This window comes from Hyla sarda, chromosome 8 (genome assembly GCF_029499605.1).
Source record: "Hyla sarda isolate aHylSar1 chromosome 8, aHylSar1.hap1, whole genome shotgun sequence".
Taxonomy (NCBI): Eukaryota; Metazoa; Chordata; class Amphibia; order Anura; family Hylidae; genus Hyla; species Hyla sarda.
Window position 1 is genome coordinate 171,978,834 of NC_079196.1, and position 23,600 is coordinate 172,002,433.

At 41.6% G+C, this 23,600-nt stretch overlaps 1 protein-coding gene across 6 annotated transcripts in view; it reads left to right on the forward strand.

Moving 5' to 3' along the window:
- CARD11 (caspase recruitment domain family member 11) overlaps positions 1-23,600 on the forward strand; it is a 100,140-nt gene that overhangs the window by 11,333 nt on the left and 65,207 nt on the right. The window contains exon 1 of one of the 6 annotated variants that reach the window (XM_056534344.1): positions 21,537-21,583. The exons of 3 other annotated variants lie outside the window; for them this stretch is intronic. The gene's annotated coding sequence lies outside the window, so the exon portion shown is untranslated. Of the gene's footprint in view, positions 1-21,536; positions 21,584-21,631; positions 21,649-22,113; positions 22,533-23,600 lie in introns of those variants that run through there. 2 more of the 6 variants (XM_056534346.1, XM_056534345.1) reach the window with 2 other exon arrangements.

Consider the following 23,600-nt stretch of genomic DNA (forward strand, 5'->3'; position numbering starts at 1 on the left):
CTGCAGAACATCTGTGAATCTTCGATGCTCCAGTCCGTGAGGTACCCATCTTGGCTGAAGGCCGCCGCTGCCATGGCTGAGAAACTTCTATGATAATCGTAGAAATGGGTACCACCGTATTTGTATGCGTATTCAGTAACCCTCAGCAAATACAGGTCGAGCTCCTCTCTGCGCTTCGGCCTGGCTGAGCATATCACCTCCCTGTATTTGCTGAAGGCAATCACAAACTCATGGATATTTAGCTTCCGTTTCAGCCTGGTGTCCTTACTCTTAAGGACAACAGATAAGTCAGCGCATGCTACCGTTCTAGTGTCCTCAATGTCAAAGGCAGATAGCAACAGGGCCGCCAAATTGATGTCCTTCCCTTCCAGTATGTCTTTTCTCAGGGCCGCTGGGACAAAATGGACTGGTGACACCCTTGGTGGCCCAGAGCGCCTACCTGGGTTGCCTACCGGAACAGGGGCAGACATCTGTGTAGGCGTTGGCGCCTGCAATGCTGCTGGAGCTGGAGGCCCCTGAATGCCCCTTCTCTCCAGAGAATCCAGCCTGCCCAACATGGAAGTCATCATTGCATGCAGTTCAGAGAGGGTGGACTGGCTCGAGGTCCCCTCCTTACTGTCGCCAGCCCCCTGATCCGCCATGAGGAGTTTGTACAACTCTGCTTTTCGGGCGGTTGCTGGAAATGGAATTGCTCTCTTGCGCAACTCCTCCATCAATTTGGGGATCGTCCAAGCCCTGTAAGCTGCAGAGGAGGGCGTCCCTCGCACGGAGCTTCTAGCTGGTGTATCAGGGATGGACATCGGGTCCTCTATGTCTGACACGTGAGACATGACCTGTCTGGGCCGTAACGGGTGCCGGGGAAACAAAACGGTAATCGTGAGTCACCAGATATGAGAAACGTGTACCCCCCTTGCTGAGTACTGACTGACCTTACCACCACTGTAACACAACAGTAAGACGTCTGAACGAACAGCAATCGACTGTAACCCTGCAAACAACCGAATACATACTTAATGTTAACTTACAGCTGCAGACTGCCCGTGCAATGTGGCCGAACCCAAGAGTGCTGACCGTAGTGCCAGTGCGACCCAGAGTACCACCTGAATAGTTTGAACCGAGGCCTGACCGTGTGTCTGACCGAGAACGTGTGCATGACGCGTATAGTCATGAATAATTAAACCGTGAACACCTCCTGACTGCGAGTCAAGATTACAGTGTGCACCGTTTCTAACTAACTAGCGATGGCTCTGAAGACGTGTCAGCAACCACCGCAGGTAAGTGATCACCCTTGAAGAAGAGTCAAGATCGCAGTGACCACTACCCGTGTAAACGAAATGCTCTGTATGCGTGACAGTAGCAATGACGCCTTGAACCCTATCTGACATGTCGAGTCAGATATACAGTGATTCAGGGCCTATGTGTAACAGTGGTAGTGCGTAACATTAACTAATGTAACAGGAGTATTAAGCATTTGACTGAAATGACGTGAACTAGCGTCTGCTAGCGAAAGTGATGACCACCGTGAAACGTGAATAAATAACATGAACAACCGCCGTACGGTTGGTACTGACCGTAGCCAAATTTGCAATGACCAGGAACGTAACGACCACCTAACTGGATACAGCCCACCTAAACTGCAAGAGAAACTAACAGTGTACTAACCATATGGTTTACGCGCCACCTACCACCTCTGACCCATACATGCTGACCCCCCCTTACCCCCCCCCAATGCCTGAAACTACCCCAACCCCACTAATTACTTGACTACCCCAAGCTTCTGACCCGGTACCCCGATATGCATGACCACCCCCCCCTAAACCGAAGCCACAGTGATATGGATTATCGTATTATTAACTTTACAAGCTGCCCCTTGTCTGCGACAGTGCATGTGTCAGGAACTGTGGCCTGACACCGGTGCACCATGAGCCAGCCCCTATTACTGCATGGTACCAATACACTCTGTAAGCCTAACATTTCCTCACACACACACATTTTTTTTTTTCAGCGCCACCTGCTGGCCATCCGTGGAGCTATACCGCCGGCTCACTGGCATGCTGTGACTCCGCCCGTTCAGAGCCCCGTGTTGCACGTGAGACGCCGGCACAGGGAGACCCACGTGGGTCGCGTCTCCCCGCGTCTGCCATGCCGCCAGCTGCCGCTGGATCCAGAGGCCGTGTTCACTGCGGCCAGCCCGGGCATGCGCTGCACCGACGGACCGCCGCCTACACAACACGCTCTGTGCCGGAGCCTGCCCGCCAAACGAGGGGAGCAATAGCAACAGACCAGGGCCCCAGTAACCTGGCACTTACCTGCACCACCACACACCTGACCCAGCGTACGCAACGAAAGAACCCCCGCAATTTCGCCAACCCAGCATACGCCCAGAGGGAGGGGCCGATGGATGTTAAATAGCCAAAGCCCCTCCCACAAATTCAGCCTGATAGGCTTCCCACTTAACCCCTCCCCTATTAAAAGTTTGAATCACCCCCCTTTTCCCATAAAAAAAACACAGTGTAAATAAAAATAAAAATAAACATATATGGTATCGCCGCGTGCGGAAATGTCCGAATTATAAAAATATAACGTTAATTAAACCGCACGGTCAATGGCGTGCGCGCAAAAAATTCCAAAGTCCAAAAAGCGATCAATAAGTCCTATCAATGCAAAAATGGTACCGTTAAAAACTTCAGATCACGGCGCAAAAAATGAGCCCTCATACCGCCCCATACACGGAAAAATAAAAAAGTTATAGGGGTCAGTATTAATTTTCCTGCATGAAGTTATGATTTTTTCCAGAAGTACGACAAAATCAAACCTATATAAGTAGGGTATCATTTTAACCGTATGGACCTACAGAATAAATATCAGGTGTAATTTTTACCGAAAAATGTACTACGTAGAAACGGAAGCCCCCAAAAGTTACAAAACTGTGTTTTTTTTTTCAATTTTGTCTCACAATGATTTTTTTTTCCGTTTCACCGTAGATTTTTGGGCACAATGACTGATGTCATTACAAAGTAGAATTGGTGGCGCAAAAAATAATGCATAATATGGATTTTTAGGTGCAAAATTGAAAGAGTTATGATTTTTTAAAGGCAAGGAGCAAAAAACGAAAATGCAAAAACGGAAAACCCCCCGGTCCTTAAGGGGTTAAGGAGGGTACAAAAGAGAATGACACCATCATTCTGAGGGCTGTAAAGCATTGCGATGGATCTATGCAGATGTGAATCTACCCTCAGTTAACAAGATCAGGATCCTGATCTGAGGAAGGGAGGGATCCTCCCGAAACACGTCATTGCATGTTTTTTATTTTTATTAACCCAATACAAATGGTTCCACTGTGGACCTTAACTAAGCTTTGGTCCTATTCCGTCATTCTGAAGGAGCTGCAGCACCATCTACTAAGGGTATTTTTTTCAAGCCTCTCCGCAGTTTATCCTGGACAGTACGACTGTTTTCCTGCTACCCAGAAGGCCTGGCAGCGGCCCCGCACCTTCAGTACCCCATTATCACTGGGGTTTTATGCCTGTATTATCTTCTCTAAGGTGAGCGGCCATCTTTATGGTTCTTGTCCAGCTCTGGGCCACTTTACTTCCCGTTCCCAAGGGTAATACACCAGGTGCCGGTATCGGTCTCTCCATTTTTTCTCCCTTACAGTTACTACAATTAAGGCTTGCTTAAAAACACTGGAATAATATAGAGAAAAAGAAAGAGCAAATATATCAAGTGCATTGGGTGTTTTGTTTGTAATGTTTTGCAGAACATATAGGGAGAGACTTGTCAATCAAGCCAACCCATACTATTGTGTCTCTCTGTGCATCACAAAACACATTAAAAAAATGCACCTCCCCTGCTCCCCCAACGCTGTCACGGTCAAACGTTCTGGGCCTGGTGTGGTCCCCTTCTTCTGATGATATTTCATTCAGCAGGGACTGGCTGCTCAGCCAATGACTGGTCAGAACACATGGTCTCTATGGCACTACCAAAAAAAACTCTATGCAACCATCCTTGGCAGTCCCATAGCCAGGGAATGGAGCATTGGCCGATCATGCACCAATCTATTTAGGGAGGATTACCATTTTTATTATCATTGTACAGGTGATACATTTTAAGAGTAAGCACAAAGAGTAACCGTTTGGCACTGCAGCTTCACAACTGCAGGATGTACATGGACTAGAGCATGTAGTTGGTTCTTGCTTCTCAATGTAGGTGGTGCTCTGGCTAATAGTAGTATTTAGCAGGTTCTAATGTTCATATGCAGCAGAGAAATGAAAGCCGGCCACTCACCAGTTTGTTCTTCCTTCAAGCTTTTATTGCAGCACTATGATACTCACATAATTAGCAGGGGTATACAGAGGGAAGAGCAGGGGGGTACAGAGGCAACAAGCTCAGTTTCGCACACTCAAGTGCCAATGGCCGGACAAAGCACTTGAGTGTGCGAAACGGAGCCATTGCCCGGACGAAGCATTTGAGTGTGCGAAATGGAAACATTGGCCGGACGAAGCACTTGAGTGTGCGAAACAGAGCCATTGGCCGGAAGAAGCAATTCAGTGGGGGAAACGGAGCCATTGGCCGGACGAAGCACTTGAGTGTGTGCGAAACGGAGCCATTGGCCGGACGAAGCACTTGAGTGTGTGAAACGGAGCCATTGGCCGGACGAAGCACTTGAGTGTGCGAAACGGAGCCATTGGCCGGACGAAGCACTTGAGTGTGTGAAACGGAGCCATTGGCCGGACGAAGCACTTGAGTGTGCGAAACGGAGCCATTGGCCGGACGAAGCACTTGAGTGTGCGAAACGGAGCCATTGGCCGGACGAAGCACTTGAGTGTGTGAAACGGAGCCATTGGCCGGACGAAGCACTTGAGTGTGCGAAACGGAGCCATTGGCCGGACGAAGCACTTGAGTGTGCAAAACAGAGCTTGTTGCCTCTGTACCCCCCCTGCGCTTCCCTCTGTATACCCCCACTAATTATGTGAGTATCATGCTGCTGCAATAAAAGCTTGAAGAAAGAACAAACTGGTGAGTGGCTTGCTTTCATTTCTCTGCTGAAGATGAACATGAGTGATACATTTTAATCTTGTGAGTACCCCTTTAATACAGTCTTCAGCATTGATATTATGACAGCAAGATGGACAATTCGTACGGTTTTACAAATTGCAGAAATAGCAGATGTTGCTAAGATCAGCAAATGATCACATTTTCAAGCTCCTAGCTCTAATCTGTAGCATGTGTGAGGGGCTATGATGGTAAATTGCCAGAATGAAAGCATATATTCTGGAGACCACCCAAATTATGGTATAGGGTGGCATAATGTACAGTAGCTGATCCCTGTGGTCTTCATTCCAGGTAAACTAACAGATCAGCGTTACATTGATTTGATCCACAACTGTTCCTTCTCGGTGTTGTAATTTCAATGTTGGGGAGTCTATGTCTAGGTCAATTATCTTGTGGCCAGTTTAAAGAATATCATGCTTAATGTGGATAGGTGATAAAACAATAATCTTCGGATAATGCCTTTATCTTTCAAATACCATATTATACCTATACTCCTCGCCTGCTAAAACTTAGATGGTGCTAGCAAGATAAAATAGGGACAGGAATATAATAAAGGACACTTCTGCGCTGCACAGGTGCACCTTTATTTATTCCACTAGACACATTTTTGCAGCCATGTTTAAATACTAAAAGTATTTAGAATATGCATTTATCAGTCTTAGACCTTGAGGATTATTTTTCTTTACTCCTGACACACAATGGTAAAAAGACAAAATGAAAAAAAATATTGAAGTATCACTTCCCTATAAGAACTGAACAGAATGCGCAGAAAACTATTCTTACAACAGTCACTTGACTAAAAGAGGAAGAAAAAGCAAATCAGACCAAGTTCCAAATTAGAATGGAAAAGAGATTTGAGTGCCGGGAAGAGAGAGTATACTAATATGCAAAATAAATAAACACATAATATTCAAATAGGAAAAAACACAAACTCTTGTCAATATGCATTAATCATGCATCAACATATAACTACCGTATTTTTCGCCCTATAGGACGCACCGGCGTATAAGACGCACCCTATTTTTAGGTGCAAAATCTAAAAAATAAAAGATTTTGAACCCAATAGTGGTCTTCAACCTGCGGACCTCCAGATGTTGCAAAACTACAACTCCCAGCATGCCCGGACAGCCGTTGGCTGTCCGGGCATGCTGGGAGTTGTAGTTTTGCAACATCTGGAGGTCCGCAGATTGAAGACCACTGCATAGGAGGTAATACTCACGTGTCCCCGCCGCTCCGGACCCGTCACCGCTGCCCTGGATGTCGCTCCATCGCTGTCGCCGTGTCCTTGTCGCTCCGGAACGTCTCTGCTGCCGGCCGGGTATCCTCGCTCTCCGTCGCCGCCATCACGTCGTTACACACGCCGACGCACGTCCGAGATGACGTGATGACGAGGAAGGAGAGCGCCGGCATACAGGGGATCCCTGAACAGAGAAGACACCGAGGAGGCAGGTAAGGTCCCTCCCGGTGTCCTGTAAGCACTAACCCGGCTATTCAGTCGGGCTGTTCGGGACCGCCGGGGTGAAATCGCGGCGGTCCCGAACAGCCCGGCTGCACAGCCGGGTTAGTGTCACTTTCCCTTCAGACGCGGCGGTCAGCTTTGATCGCCGCATCTGAAGGGTTAATACAGGGCATCACCGCGATCGGTGATGTCCTGTATTAGCCGCGGGTCCCGGCCGTTGATGGCCGCAGGGACCGCCGCGATAGGGGTGTATTCGCCGTATAAGACGCACCGACTTTTCCCCCACAGTTTTGGGGAAGAAAAAGTGCGTCTTATACGGCGAAAAATACGGTACTTCTCTAAGTATGGACTCTTATTGCTGCATGGGGATGCTCCTGTAGGGATAAGACAAATGATTTAGATAAACTGGTGAGACCTCACTTGGATTATTGTGCGCAGTACTAGAGACCCCAGAAGGACATAGATATAGATCTCCAGAAGGGTATACATACTTTGGAGAAAGTCCAGAGACGACTGATTAAGGCTACTTTCACAGTGCCGTTGTGACCCGCCCGAAAACAGCCATTAGGCTCTCTCTTTTTTTTTTTTTTTTAGCATTTAAAGGGGTTATCCAGGAAAAAACTTTTTATATATATATATATATATATATATATATATATATATATATATCAACTGGCTCCAGAAAGTTAAAGAGATTTGTAAATTACTTCTATTAAAAAATCTTAATCCTTTCAGTACTTATGAGCTTCCGAAGTTAAGGTTGTTCTTTTCTGTCTAAGTCCTCTCTGATGACACATGTCTCAGGAAACACCCAGTTTAGAAGCAAATCCCCATAGCAAACCTCTTCTAAACTGGGCGTTTCCCGAGACGCGTGTCATCAGAGAGCACTTAGACAGTAAAGAACAACCTTAACTTCAGAAGCTCATAAGTACTGAAAGGATTAAGATTTTTTAATAGAAGTCATTTACAAATCTGTTTAACTTTCTGCAGCCAGTTGATATATATAAAAAAGTTTTTTCCAAGAATACCCCTTTAACGTCGATTATAGGGATGGGGCACAAGGGGCAACAACAGGCCCTGATGGATCTCATTGACTATAATGTGTATCATTTGTTTGTAGCGGGAGGAGCGGGGGAAAAAAAACGCTGCAAGCACTTATTATTCTCCTGCTATTCTCCCCCCCTTTCCTGACCTCCACTGACATCACAATGGCAGTGCGATAGGGGCCTAAGCAAAGTACATAGACTGCATGATAAAACTTACCAGTAAAAGTTAAAGGAACTTAAAAAAAACTTTTTTCTTTTAAATCAACTGGTGGCAGAAAGTTAAACATATTTGTAAATTACTTGTATTAAAAAATCTTAATCCTTCCTGTACTTATTAGCTGCTGAATACTACAGAGGAAATTCTTTTCTTTTTGGAATGCTCTCTGATGACATCACGAGCACAGTTCTCTCTGTTGACGTTTTTAGAATAATAATAATAATGCTTTATTTATTGTTGTCCTTAGTGGGATTTGAACCCAAGTCCCCAGCATTGCAAGGCAGCAGTGCTAACCACTGAGCCACCATGCTACCCTTAGCATATACATGCTATGCATGGTTGCTAAAATGGACAGAGATGTCAGCAAAGAGCACTGTGCTCGTGATGACATCAGTGTTCCAAAAAGAAAGGAATTTCCTCTGTAGCATTCAGCAGCTAATAAGTACTGGAAGGATTAAGATTTTTGAATAGAAGTAATTTACAAATATGTTTAACTTTCTGCCACCAGTTGATTTAAAATAAAAAAGGTTTTCACCGGAGTACCCCTTTAACATGTATAGCTTGGAAGAAAGACAAGACAGAGGGGATATGATAGAGACTTTTATATACAAAAAGGAATCAACACTGTAAAGGGAGAATGTAGCTACCTGTTCTGCGTGCAGTCTCCAGTATGTAGGCTGCACTTCCAGAAAATGAAAAACTAGAATCGCAGAGCATATCAGGATGCCGCGTAATGAGAATGAAGTCCAGAGAACGATGTCAGGGCTCACACAACATTTCATGTAAGTTCATTCAGGTGATTTATCTGGTCTTACTATACAGGGTATCGAAATGGTCAAACCTCCAACTAGAGGAGGGGATTGGGCTAAGCTGGTGTTCAGACGGGAGACGTTTTGGATCCTCCATGTGGACACTAGATAGCCAGCAGGTTTAAACTACAAAAATGATCTGGCATTTATTTACTGACATGCTACTGTCATTTGATTTCTTATATTACTATATTGTTATACTTTGTATGTGAGTAGACCTATACACATTTATTATGTAGGTTCTCCACCCCCTTATGCTTAGCAGTGTGTCTGTCCGTAACTATGCGCTCACAGGTGCACAATGCAATCCAATTATGAGTAGCCTTGTGGTCCGCCACATACAGGGCGGAACCGGACATCCACTATGTATTTAAAGGGGCCTAAGCACATATAAGAGGTATGTTGCTGTAGCAAGACCGTCAGCATGATTAAGGTTTTCTAATGAACTGAAATGCGTCGGCGTTTCAATTAGCTTTTAAATGTTTGTTTTTGAGCACAAGATTTTTAATTGATATTATTAAAGTTTGAATCTATTAGGGGAGCTGGAATTTCAAAATTTTTTGTTCCTGGACAAGCTCCTTACAAGTACCGGCTCATCTACATGGTTCTGTGCCTTCCCAGCCTACCCCCTAATGTTTCTCTAGTGAACCTTATCTGTGGTGAGCTGACTTTTTGCTTCTATTTTAATGCTCCAGAGGAAGTTGTGTAGGTCTTTCCAGTTTGACCACAGTGCTCTCTGCTGACACCTCTGTCCATGTCAGGAGCAGGAGAGGTGTGCTATGGGTATTTGCTCCTACTCTGGACAGTTCCCGACACAGACAGAGGTGTCAGCAGAGAGCACTGTGGTTAGACTGAAAAGAACTCAACTTCCTCTGTAGTATACAGCAGCTGATAAGTACTAGAAGGATTAAGATTTTTTTTATAGGAATAATTTACTAATCTGTTTAAGTTTCTGGAGCCAGTTGATATGAAAAAAAATGTTTTCCACTGGAGTACCCCTTTAATAGACTTGTTGCACTGTGATGATGACGGGGGTGATGATGACAGGGTGATGATGATGTTATAGGCATTAGGGCAATAAAGTAATAATATTTCTGACCCCTTTTACCCCTCTTTTTATGGGGTTTTTGTGTGGAGTGTTTTAATTGTCTAATGTGTTGACAACACAATATATATATTTTATAAGACTGGATGTGTTTTGGTTATTTTATGTGGTCAGATTTATAGGCATATATAGTGGTTTCAGGTTGTCTGACTGCTATATTATTGTACTGCTAGTAGATTTATTGTTTATAAAGCATTACTAAGCTTTCTTAACACATATTACAGTGGTTGGTTTGATGACTTGATAAAGCTGTCAGTCACATTTTACTAACTAATATTGGAATCCTAATGTGTTAAATCATTAGGTCACTTTTGGATTGGCTATTTAATGTGCTATGCTATGGCATTCATAGAGTGCTCATCGTATACTAATACTATCATATGTAAATTACTAAGTTATGACTCTGTTATAGCAACTGCTGTATGTCTTTGACTGTTCTAAGCTATATATATATATATATATATATATATATATATATATATATATATATATAATCACTGATTGATTGATTTACCTTTTACATTATAACTTGGTGTCATAAATGCTGGGTTTTCACTAAAGTTCTCCTTTAATCTTGTAAAATTTGAGAAATAAACTTAATTAATATAGATAATATCTGGCATCATATGAGGATTATTTGCTGCTTTGTTTGTGGGAATATGTTGGGGTATTTTAATATAGATCTAATAAAATTTTGGATTTTATGGGTGTAGGGTTACCCTAACCTTACAGACAGAGATAGTGACCAGCTTTAGGAGAGGAAGTAGATAAAGGAAACAGAAGAAGCATGGTTTAAAAAGATTACATTTGAGATATTGATAGAACAAGACAGCAAAGACATCTGATATAAATTCACTTGTATATTTTTGAAACAATTGTTTTAAAAAAAAGGCCACAAATTTCACTATTTATAATGGTGATTTTTTGTGGCCTTAACATTGGATTAACCGTAAACCATTAAAATCCTTGGAAATTGGGGAGGTATCCCCATCAATGGCAGAAACCGTCAAAATATTGACACCTAAAAAAGGCAAGGACAGTACAGAAATGAATGCTTACTGGCCCATTTCACTCTTAAATAATGATTGTAAAATTTTTGCAAACATTTGGGCAAGACTTATTCAGAGGGTTTTGAGACATAATATAGGTATAGACAAAATGATAAAGGCCTTGTTTGGTAAACCAGGTTGGGAGGGGTACACATTTTTAGATTTGGTGGAAAGTGGGAGAAGTTCACAAGGTTTTTTGGGCTTCACCAGTTGGTAAAATGTTAAGTAAAGTGTTGTGCCGCACAAGGAAATTAATAGGGATTAGAGGTAGTCTAGATTTTACGTTATGTTGGGATAATGATTTTTTCCTGAGATTAAGAAATTAAGTGCAAATGTGAACTAAGAGTCTAAGGGTATCTCTAAGGTGCATCAGTTGGTGCGGGAAAAGCCAATGGAAAGTTGGGAAACTTTTAAAGCACAATATAGTTTGAGGGAAGAGATTTTTTTTTGCATCTAAACAAATTTAGAATGCCTTCTTTAAAGAAAGAGAGAATCCAAGATGGGAGTTGGGGAATCCCAAATTATTAGAATTTTAGAAATATTACATAGTTACATAGTTAGTACGGTCGAAAAAAGACATATGTCCATCAAGTTCAACCAGGGAATTAAGGGGTAGGGGTGTGGCGCGATATTGGGGAAGGGATTGGATTTTATATTTCTTCATAAGCATTAATGTTATTTTGTTCCATTAATGTATCTAATCCTGTTTTAAAGCTGTTAATTGTTCCTGCTGTGACCAGTTCCTGAGGTAGACCGTTCCATAAATTCACAGTCCTCACGGTAAAGAAGGCGTGTCGCCCCTTGAGACTAAACTTTTTCTTCTCCAGACGGAGGGAGTGCCCCCTCGTCCTTTGGGGGGGTTTAACCTGGAACAGTTTTTCTCCATATTTTTTGTATGGGCCATTAATATACTTATATACGTTTATCATATCCCCCCTTAAACGTCTCTTCTCAAGACTAAACAATTGTAACTCCTTTAATCGCTCCTCATAGCTAAGATGTTCCATGCCCCATATTAGTTTAGTCGCTGCACCCTTTCCAACTCCGCAGTGTCCCTTTTATGGACAGGTGCCCAAAACAGAACAGCATATTCCAGGTGAGGCCGTACCAATGCTTTATAAAGGGGGAGTATTATGTCCCTGTCCCTTGAGTCCATGCCTCTTTTGATACATGACAATATCCTGCCGGCTTTGGAAGCAGCAGCCTGACATTGCATGCTATTCTGTAGTCTGTGATCTACAAGTACACCCAGACCCTTCTCTACCAGTGACTCTGCCAGTTTAATCCCCCCTAAGACATACGATGCATGCAGGTTATTAGTACCCAGATGCATAACTTTACATTTATCCTCATTGAACCTCATTTGCCAAGTGGATGCCCAGACACTTAGTCTATCCAAGTCATCTTGTAACTTATGCACATCCTCTATAGACTGTACCGTGCTACAAAGCTTGGTGTCATCTGCAAAGATAGAAACAGAGCTGTTAATACCATCCTCTATATCATTGATAAATAAATTAAACAACAGCGGGCCCAGTACAGAACCTTGGGGTACACCACTAATAACCGGGGACCAATCAGAGTACGAATCATTGACCACCACTCTCTGGGTACGATCCATGAGCCAGTGTTCAATCCAGTTACAAACTAAAATTTCCAAACCCAAAGACCTTAACTTACCTGTCAGACGTCTATGAGGGACAGTATCAAACGCTTTAGCAAAATCCAGAAACACTATATCCACAGCCATTCCTCTGTCAAGGCTTCTACTCACCTCTTCATAAAAGCAAATTGGATTGGTTTGACAACTTCTATCCTTAGTAAACCCATGCTGGCTATCACTTATAATACAATTATCCCCTATGTATTCCTGTATGTAATCCCTTATAAGTCCTTCAAACAATTTACCCACAATGCACGTTAAACTTACCGGTCTATAGTTTCCTGGGGAAGACCTAGAGCCCTTTTTGAAGATTGGCACCACATTCGCCTTGCGCCAGTCCCTTGGCACAATACCAGACACCAGAGAATCTCTAAATATCATGAACAGGGATACAGATATTACTGAACTTACCTCTCTAAGAACTCTTGGGTGTAGTCCATCCGGCCCTGGGGATTTGCTTACATTTACTTTACTTAACTTACCTTGTACCATCTCTACATTAAGCCAGTTCAGTACATTACATGATGTGTTACCAGCACTGACCTGGCCAATGTCAGCTCCTTTTTCCATAGTGTATACAGAACTAAAGAACCCATTCAGTAGCTCCGCCTTCTCTTGATCGCCCGTGACAACCTCCCCATTATCATTATTAAGGGGTCCTACATCCTCTGTCCTTGTTTTTTTTTTGCATTTATATATCTAAAAAAATATTTAGGATTAGTTTTGCTTTCTTTGGCCACCTGTCTCTCGTTTAGAATTTTTGCTGTTTTTATTACATTTTTACAGATTTTATTAAGCTCTTTGTACTGTTTAAATGTTATCGCTGACCCATCAGATTTGTATTTTTTGAAGGCTATTTTTTTGTTGTTTATTGCTCTTTTAACATCATGTGTCAGCCATGTAGGATTTAGTTTTAATTGTTTATATTTGTTTCCCTTTGGTATATATTTAGCTGTATAGTTATTTAGAGTTGATTTAAAGATGTCCCATTTCCCTTCTGTATCAGTATTTGAGAACACCTCCCCCCAGTCTATGTCCTGTAGTGCAGCCCTCAGCCCAGGGAAATTTGCCTTTTTAAAGTTATATGTTTTTACCTTCCCCGCCTGTCTTTGTTTTCTACATTTTAAGTCAAAAGTAACTATATTGTGGTCGCTATTACCAAGGTTTTCCCGCACAGTTACATTACCAACCAGCTCTGCGTTGTTGGAAATGATCAGATCCAACAAGGCATCACTTCTTGTTGAGTCCTCCACAAACTGGCCCAGAAAATTATCCTGCAATAAATTTAGGAATTGTCGCCCCTTTGTAGTTTTAGCCAACCCCGGAGCCCAATCTATATGTGGATAGTTAAAATCTCCCATTATTACCACTGTACCTGCCCGGGCGGCCCTCTATTTGTTTATGAAGCCGAACTTCTATCTCTTCAGTGATATTAGGGGGTCTGTAGATTACCCCAAATATAATTTTTTCAGTATTTCCCTCCTTTTCCCTCCACAGTGATTCCACCTCCTCAGAATCATCACACACTATGGCATCGTTCACACTGACTTTCATACCACTTCTTACATACAGACAGACTCCACCACCTTTTCTGTTCATTCTATCCTTGCGAAACAATGTAAACCCCTGCAGATTGACAGCCCAGTCATGCGAGGAGTCCAGCCATGTCTCAGTGACCCCAACTATATCAATATGTTCCTCCAGTATCAAGGCTTCAAGCTCCCCCATTTTATTTGCTATGCTTTTGGCATTTGTGAACATACACTTTACATTTCCATCCATTATGTTATTGGGGTTAATGGGATTCAAAGGTGTAAGTTTTATTTTCCTATGAAGCCTATTCCTATTAACTATTCTAACCCCTCCCTCCGCTCCACCCCCAGGTACATTTATAATTCCCACCTCTCTATCTACACTATCTTCCCCCTCTTTGCTGTAGGTTCCCTCCCCCCAAGTCCCTAGTTTAAACACTCCTTCACCCTTCTAGCCATCTTCTCCCCAAGCAAAGCTGCACCCTCCCCATTGAGGTGCAGCCCGTCCCTACGGTAGAGCCGGTAACCGACAGCGAAGTCAGCCCAGTTCTCCATGAACCCAAACCCCTCCTTCCTATACCAGCTTCTGAGCCACTTGTTTACCTCCCTGATCTCCCGCTGCCTCTCTGGTGCGGCTCGTGGTACTGGTAGTATTTCAGAAAATACTACCTTGGAGGTCCTTGCCTTAAGCTTGCGGCCAATCTATCACATGGCTAGGAATCAAAGTAATTTCAAGATTTCCTCTATAAACATTAATCACAAATCTTTAATAAATTTACGCCTAGATTATGTTTTACTCCAATTTCTCTAGGTTTGTGGTATGAGTTGATTTATTTTCAGGGAAAGAAAAAGATTTGGCAAAGTTATTGTTTATTTTTTATGTTTGTTAGTATTTGTGATACTGATGTCACTGTGATGTAGGAGCTGTTAATTTTGGACAGTTGTCATGTGTTATTGTTTGTCGGTAAAATATAGTAACAAACAACAAAAAATATTTAAATATAAATATATATAATCCCATCCCATCCTAGCTGCTTTATCACTGTGTCCGAGCCTAAAATTGATGGTTGCTCCTGGAATTTCCTAACAGGATGAAGGGAGTGAATCCTGTGATCATAAACCACTAAACCACAAGTCAAGTAGGTTTCATTTTCATAAAAATTAGTAAAAGCATCAGCTCACCCTTCTGTTCAGAAACAGTCCCGGACTGGTTTGATCCAACACCCGAGAAAATACTTGAGAAGAAGAGAAGGGTCCAGCGCTAATCTTTGCTAATTTATAGCCAATACACTTCAATGGGATTCTGCTGTCCCATTCACACATCAGAATTTCTGCTGCAGGAATCCCATTGAAGTGTATTGGCTATAAATTCATGTAGAATTTTCAAGCAGAATTCAGTTCAGAATTCAGTGCAAAAATTCTGCCGTGAAGTGAATTCTGCCAATTCACTTCAATGCAATTTCTGCAGCAGCAATTCTGCAGCAGACATTCTGCAGTGTGAATGGGACAACGGAATCCTATTGAAGTGTATTGGCTATAAATTTTTGAAAAATTTCAGTTCAGTGCAGAAATTCTGCAGTGTAAACGCGACCTAAGGCTATGTTCAAATGGCTGAATATTTGTGAAATGTCTGCCTGAAAAACACAGACAGAAATTCTGCAAAAAGCGGGTGTGGGCAGAACATGACGGTGCCAGGAACACTCAGAAATGCGCTGTCTCCATGAACAGCAAGGCATCTCATGAATGGATTCCACAGAAATTTTTTTGACGAAGGTCAGAATCAGAATTTCCGCAGCAGATGTTCCTGCAGCACAACTTTTGTTGTGTGCACAGTGCAGTAGAATCCCATTAAAAGCAATGGAACTCTGATGCAAGAGAATTTCTGAGCGTAATTTTTCTGCCAGATTGATCTCTGAAATTCCATTATGTGAACATGGCCTAACACGTCCTTTCAATGTGAATTGTGTAACACTTCTGGGAATTTCAGAAAATTGTATACAGGCTGGAAAAGGAAAAACTAAGAAAAAGAAAAACTGCATGTACACAATTTTGTAAAAATATTAGATAATCCCTTTAATTTCTCCTGTAGTAGCTCATAGAAACTGAACACTTGCATCCCGATTTTTCCATAGTTTTTCCATCCTTAGGCTTACATTTTTCTCTTAAAGAGTACCTGTCACCAAATAAAACTTTTAATATAGTTTTCCTTGTGTAGTTAGCAAACACTTTTCCATTCACTTGCTTTTAAAAGTATCAACATAAATATGTTTAAAATTCAATAGAAAAATCGGCCTCTAGGTGGTTCTGTTCTGGTCCCTGCTGCAATTAATTACATTGAGTTTGGTCTCCTCCTGGATTGGCAGGAAGCACTTCTGGCTGCACTGTGCTTGATTGACAGTTGCACAGAGCCTCACTGAAAGCTGCACAGACTGAAAACTGCACAGAGCCTCACTGAAAGCTGCACAAAGCCTGAGGTTTTCTATTCATCACAGCGCTGAAAAGATGTGAGGGCGGAAGGGGTACCCCAGCAGGCTTCAGTGATGTCATATCGCCTATAAAATAAGTCCAAAAAATGATATACAACACATTTTGTTATACAAAATAAATTTTTATTTAAACATAAAGTTTACCCAATATTAACCCATAAAAACACATACACATAAGACCATTAAAATATTTTCTATAGGATGGAGGGGTACAGTGCAGGACAATTTATAAAAAAAATATCAAAAAGTGTACATACAATAATAATTCATCAACTGGGATACTAAATATGTATATAAAAGAGTTCCATAGTTACTCAATATATATGGCATGTAAACAGATGTAATATTGCACCATACATAAGGTGCATAAGAAACTGTATGTAAACAATAATATATAGTATTGCACTAAAAAGATATTGCACTAATTCCAAAGGCTGCAAAATATATGATTATATTGCACAACAAGGTATATTGCACAACAAGATGTATTGCACTTGAGAATAAAATGTATTGCACTAAAGGTAAGGTGCAATCAATGATAACATATAGTCACTAAGCAGCTCAATCACATAACAAGAGTAAAGTGCCTTACAAATAACACATGCCTATATAGATACATATATAGATACCTCCAAGCGGAGGACTCAGAAGCAACAATAAGATTGTACCCAGAGACTGCACTGGACCCCCCCACCTCACCCTCCAACGCATTTCGCTGCTGCTTTGTCCAGGATTGGTCTCCTGGACAGTGATGTCATGCCTGGTGGGAAACACCCACTTTCTCTTGCTGGGAGATTGCACTATGTGAGCAAGAAGAACGGTCATACACAGAGCTTTTTAAAGCTCTGAAATTCGTTTTTTACAGTGGGAGGGGTGTTAGGAGTAGTTAGGGAACATAGCCTGAGTCAGTTTAGAAAAGTTTATTTGGTGACAGATATTCTTTAAAGTGTCAGTGTCAATATAGAGAAGGGTGTCTACTGTAAACGTGCTGCCCTGCACAAATTTTAGAGACTACAGAAGGTGGGGATGGATGAGTTGGGTATAGTCTCTAGGTTTGATCTGAACGAGTAATCTCTAGTCTATTCTGTTTTTCTCTTTTTGGTGGTGCATATGAAAGCTTACATATTCAGATATTATATGTGCCCGAATTTACATGATATTGTCCTACTGTTTCGTACATGTCTATTATTATTATTTTTTTTTTTGTAATGTTTGTATTTGGGGTGTGTGTGTGTGTGTGGGGGGGGGGGATAGGAGGGAGTTGGTTTTCCCTTTTAAGGGACCCAATGTTTGTAAAATTTGAAAGACTGTTAATAAAAACATTTGAATTTAAAAAAGTGTCTGTCACTTAAAAACTTTTTTTTTTCATTGTCCTAGATGTGTTAAAAGTTTTGATTAGTTGGGGTCTGGGTGTTTTGACCACTTCTCATCACTAGCCAGATGAGCCGGAAGAAGTGATTGGCTAAGCATTAAGTATCGAGGAGGGAGATAGGGAGAGAAATGCTTCTTCTGGCTTGTTCTAGAGATCAGAGGGGGTCTGAGCACCAATACCCTGACCAATCAAAACTTATGACATGTCTCCTTGAAATGGTAAAACTTTTTTTGTAAGTGAGAAAGAAGCTTTACGAGATAAAAGATTGCTAATGTTTTAGGGACGAGGGTCCAAGTGGTCGACCCCCCCCAACCCGAAATTTATGCCCTATAGTATGGATAGGGGATAACGTAGTGAAACGAGAAGAAAGGCTTTTACAGTGTGTGGCCAGTTATAAAATGAATCTCTCTGAAAGTCATTTTTAGCATGTAAAAAAAATTTGTGATTATAAATTGCGTTTGGTTTTGCTAAATTTTTCAAAAACAATGTGGCAAAAGAATGCCATAAATACTACTACAGAGCAAGTGCAAACATACTCTGAAAACCAAGTGGTTCTTAACCACACAAAGTTGTTTTTTTCTTCTTTGTTTCACATGATTATGTCTAACTTCTAAAAATACCCTGAAATTGATTCTACTGTACATGTTACCGGCAAGCATAGCAATTCCGGCATGTTGTAGGTATGCATCATCCTGTCAAAGAGGTATGCTGATGTATTCTGTAGCCCGGGGCAATAGTAAGGGTGAGGCACTGTGAGAGGGTAAGGCGCTGTGAGGGGGTGCTGCGGTGCTATGAATAGTGAGTATACAGATGTTTTTTGCTGCTGATGCTTAATGTCAGCAGATTGCCATTAGGCAAGTATACTCACTTACCATAGGCAATGCCCACTAATGTTATAAAAGGGGTAGGGTGGTACAGGTGGATTATAATGGAGGGAGTCTTGCCTACTGCCCCATTATACAGTAATCCACTCTGGCACTTGCTCCCTAATTGTGAATCCAGGACACTTGCCCCAAATCTCTAGGCAGCAAGCTGCTTCCAGCAGCAAACACTGTGTAGGCCGCAGGCTGCATCAGACCTGTGGCCTACACTGAGAGGAGAATGTGACTTCTGCCCCTGACACAGTGCATAAGTTACGTAATCGGCACCTGGACTGTGAGGAAGGGGGGCTATGGACTCTTTCCCAACCCACTTATCTACCCCCTCTACTGTGGGGGACACTAAGTGGGGCATTATTGCTAACAGAAAAAGTAAAGAAATTGTGGCACTCACCATCTTATAGACTGTAAATCTTCTTTATTAACTGTATCGGACATGTATACATATAACAACACATGCAGGGAAATGGGGAGTGAAATTCATTTCGGGGGAGTTTAGCAGACATGAACTGTTGGTCTTAGATGCTCTATTTCCTAATGGTTGAGCCCCACCAGCATGGCTAAACATACAGCTGTCACAAATAAATACCGCACAAGAGAACATAAGGCAACTATCTAAGCAGTGCTGGATCGTAATGGTGCTGGATGGGGAAGAAAAGGAAAGTAAATGACTACAACCAGATGTCACCAGATGTAATATACTCACCTATATGGTTTATGTGCCAGAGGAAGATTGCTAGGGCAGATTAGGAAAGGTATAGTTAGTGTTAGTGTTATTTTGTTGTTGTGTCAAGCTTTATATTTGTTTGCCAAAAAATTATTCCTTACTGAAGCATCAATAGGGGTCTGAGTTACTTTTTACTGAGCTAAGTTGTGATGCTAAAATAAATGAGAAAATTGGGGACAGATTTTGGGGATAGACTTGAAATGATTTGTGCCTAATGTTCATCATGTTTATGCCATGTGTGCGGCCTCTGTAAAATGGGCAGGGCTTAAATTGAGCCAAAAAAGTGATGATGTGCACCAAAAAATTCTTGGTAGTAACTAAGCCAGCTAATAGAGTAACCTGTGGATGATGTACCAGATTTTAAAACACAATTTTAGACTGCCTTTTTCAGAATTATACTTAAAATCCCCTATAATAAGGGCTGCACTATATATTCAGCATTGTTAGATGCCTCATTACAAGCTTATAAACTCCGGTAAGTAGTTTAACGTTACTCTCTGATCTATGGATATTTACTCAAAAATAGAAGTCAACCGATTTCTTCACTTACCCAAAACCTTCATTCCTGCATCAAGTTCTTTTCTGCTTTGTCTTTTTGGTGATGCTTGTGGCAGTGGTAGTATTTCTGAAAACACTACCTTGGAGGTAATTACCCCAAATCATTATTAAAGGGGTACTCCCCTGGAAAACCTTTTTTTTTTTTTTTTTAGAAATCAACTGGTGCCAGAAAGTTTTGTAAATCACATCTATTAAAAAATCTTAATCCTTCCAAAAAAGAAATGCATTTCCTGTGATGTCATGACCACAGTGCTCTCTGCTGACCTCTCCTGTCCATTTTAGGAACTGTCCAGAGAAGCATACGTTTGCTATGGGGATTTTCTCCAGTTCCTAAAATGGACAGCAGAGGTCAGCAGAGAGCACTGTGGTCAGGACATCACAGGAAATGCATTTCTTTTTTGGATTTCTCTTTAGTATACAGCCACTAAAAAGTACTGGAAGGATTAAGATTTTTTAATAGATGTATTTTACAAATCTGTTTAACTTTCTGGCACCAGTTGATTTTAAAAAAAAATAAGTTTTCCATGGTAGTACCCCTTTAAGGACGTTTTTACTTCCCAGTGACTTTAGCATTGGTACTTGATGTGTACTATGATCTCCGAGTCCTTGCAAGCCTCACCCAATTTTCTATGTTTCCGATGCCTGCCCTTTATCTCTTTTCTACTTCCACTTCCATGAATAAATGGCCTTCTTTTGAGCTGCTAATTCAGATGTATGGCAACAACCACTTCTTTAATTTCTGAATTGGAATTGTGCTTCGATAAGCACAATTGACCACTGCCCATTTCCCTTATCTAAGGGACGCCATAAACGAAACTGAGTTTCTAGAGCAAAAAAAAACAACTGCAATATTTTATTTAAAAATGCATTAATATTATCCCTGTGAGTCAATTGTTATACAAAAATATCCCCCACCAATCCAACACACAATGCAAAGCAGGGAAATAAATATATATATTTTTAATATAATAATATTTATTTATTTTTATTTTCATTAATCTTTATTGTTTTTTAAGACAATACATGAACATTTATACTATCTTTTTTGGATTTATACTATCCAAAAAAGACAAAAACAGATCACCACTCACCCACAAAAAAAAAAAAAAAAAAAATAATAGAAAAGAGAAAAGAAAAGTATCTCCACTTCTAGGAGCAGTATCAGTAAAACAATGAGAAACCTACAGTCTACTCATAATATTGAATATAAGAGATCATGACTTTCTAATGGTGTGGGGTCAATCAGGTCTGGTTCGTCTTGAATTGACCATTTGTTAGCTTTAAATTTATGATACAAATCTAAACAAATCTAAACAATCCTGTATTGGACTGAGATCTGTTGACTGTACAGGACATTGCGCACCAAACTCATTGCTATCTTGACATTTGTTATCTTGCTGTAAGGTGCCACCATAAGTAGTAGATTAGTATCCTGTGGCCAAAAAGGGTGGGTACATAGGGGGAGATTTATCAAAACCTGTGCAGAGGAAGAGTGGTGCAGTTGCCCATAGCAACCAATCAGATTGCTTCTTTCATTTTCCACAGGCCTCTTTAGAGGCCTGTGGAAAATGAAAAAAGCAATCTGATTGGTTGCTATGGGCAACTGCACCACTCTTCCTCTGCACAGGTTTTGATAAATCTCCCCCATAGTCCACAACAATCCAATTTTAATGTTTAATTGACCATTTTTAGGTGCTGTACTGCATAACCTTAATGCTGTTTGCTTGTACTCATATGGTTATGATATTATGTCCATATAATTGGTACTTTCTATAGTTTAAAGGGGTAGTACAGTGGTGAAAAACTTATCCCCTATCCTAAGGATAGGGGATAAGTTTGAGATCGCGGGGGGTCCGACCGCTGGGGCCCCCTGCGATCTCTCTGTACGGGGCCCCGGCTCTCCGCCGAGATAGCGGGTGTCGACCCCCGCACGAGGCGGCGGCCGACACGCCCCCTCAATACATCTCTATGGCAGAGCCGGAGATTGCCGAAGGCAGCGCTTCGGCTCTGCCATAGAGTTGTATTGAGGGGGCGTGTCGGCCGCCGCCTCGTGCGGAGGTCGACACGCCCCCTTCCCGCAGGCTGTCGGGGCTCCGTACAGGAGATCGCAGGGGGCCCCAGCGGTCGGACCCCCCGCGATCTGCAACTTATCCCCTATCCTTAGGATAGGGGATAAGTTGCTCACCACTGAGTCACCACTGGACTACTCCTTTAAGTTTTTTTTTGCATGTACGTGTAGGCACGGCTTTGTCTCCGTTCAGTGTCTGGGCCTGGTACGGCAACATTTTTGAACATAGTCCCATTCAAGGCAAGGGACTATGCCGCAATACCAGGCAGAGCTACTACCAAATGTACGCCGCTGTTCCAGGTAAACAATGGAGGGGATGCGGCACATGTTAGGGCACTGTGGCCTCTTTCAGCCAGCTAACCGGTGAGAGTGCCAGGAGATGGAACCCCACAATCTAACACTGATGGTTCATACTAAGGACAGTAGGAAAAAAATGCGGCGTGGCACTCACCTGGTATCGTGCAAATATGGAGAGACTTTATTGAAGGTCCCTTATTGATGAGATGTGGTATGAATCTAACGCATGCTTATATTGATTATAATATATATATTTTTTTTTATTTCAAGTAGCTAACACTATTGACTAATAGGATTTTTAATTGTGTTACATTTTATATACTATATTTGGGAGATGTGTACACTTAAAGACCTTTTTGTAAGTCAACACATGGTGTTCTATGATACATTGAAGCAAATTAAGAACTGCAGTGCCGTATCTTTATTTGCACCATCACAGACAGATGCCGGTAACGCCCAACGCATCCCACTGACTTAGAATGGGTCTGGGTTGTGCCAAGGTGTTTATCATTTTGACAGGACGTAGTAATGCTGCTTGTAGAGAGATTTCTTTATTTTTTTTTTACATAAAAAATGGAAACCGAGACTGTAATGCACATGTGAACATAGCTTGTTCGTCATGTATATTATTCTTTGAACAAGTGATATTTATGCTGGAATTTGTACTTTCATCTTGCTTCTACTTCTGCTACAAGGTATATTTTACCTTTTGATTTGTTTTTACTTGATACCTTTACTACACTTGGAATGAACACTCCGAGCCGTGTTTATGTGCCACTTGGGTTTTTGATTGTCAAAAAAAAAAGCATACAGTTTAAAGCACAACTGTCTGATCACATGACCCTATATTAGTGTGCACACTGTGTAAAAGTAGCCGAAAGGTAGGGTTACACCTGCCATATTTTGCTGTGGATTTGCTGCTGTGTATTTTCCCCACCCATTAAAGGGGTTATCCAGGAAAAAACTTTTTTTTATATATCAACTGGCTCCAGAAAGTTAAACAGATATGTAAAGTACTTCTATTAAAAAAATCTTCATCCTTTCAGTACTTATGAGCTAATGAAGTTGAGTTGTTCTTTTCTGTCTAAGTGCTCTCTGATGACACCTGTCTCGGGAACTGCCCAGTTTAGAAGCAAATCCCCATAGAAAACCTCTTGTACTCTGTGCAGTTCCCGAGACAAGCAGAGATGTCAGCATAGAGCACTGTTGCCAGACAGAAAACAACAATTCAACTTCAGCAGCTGATAATTATTGAAAGGATTAAGATTTTTTAATAGAA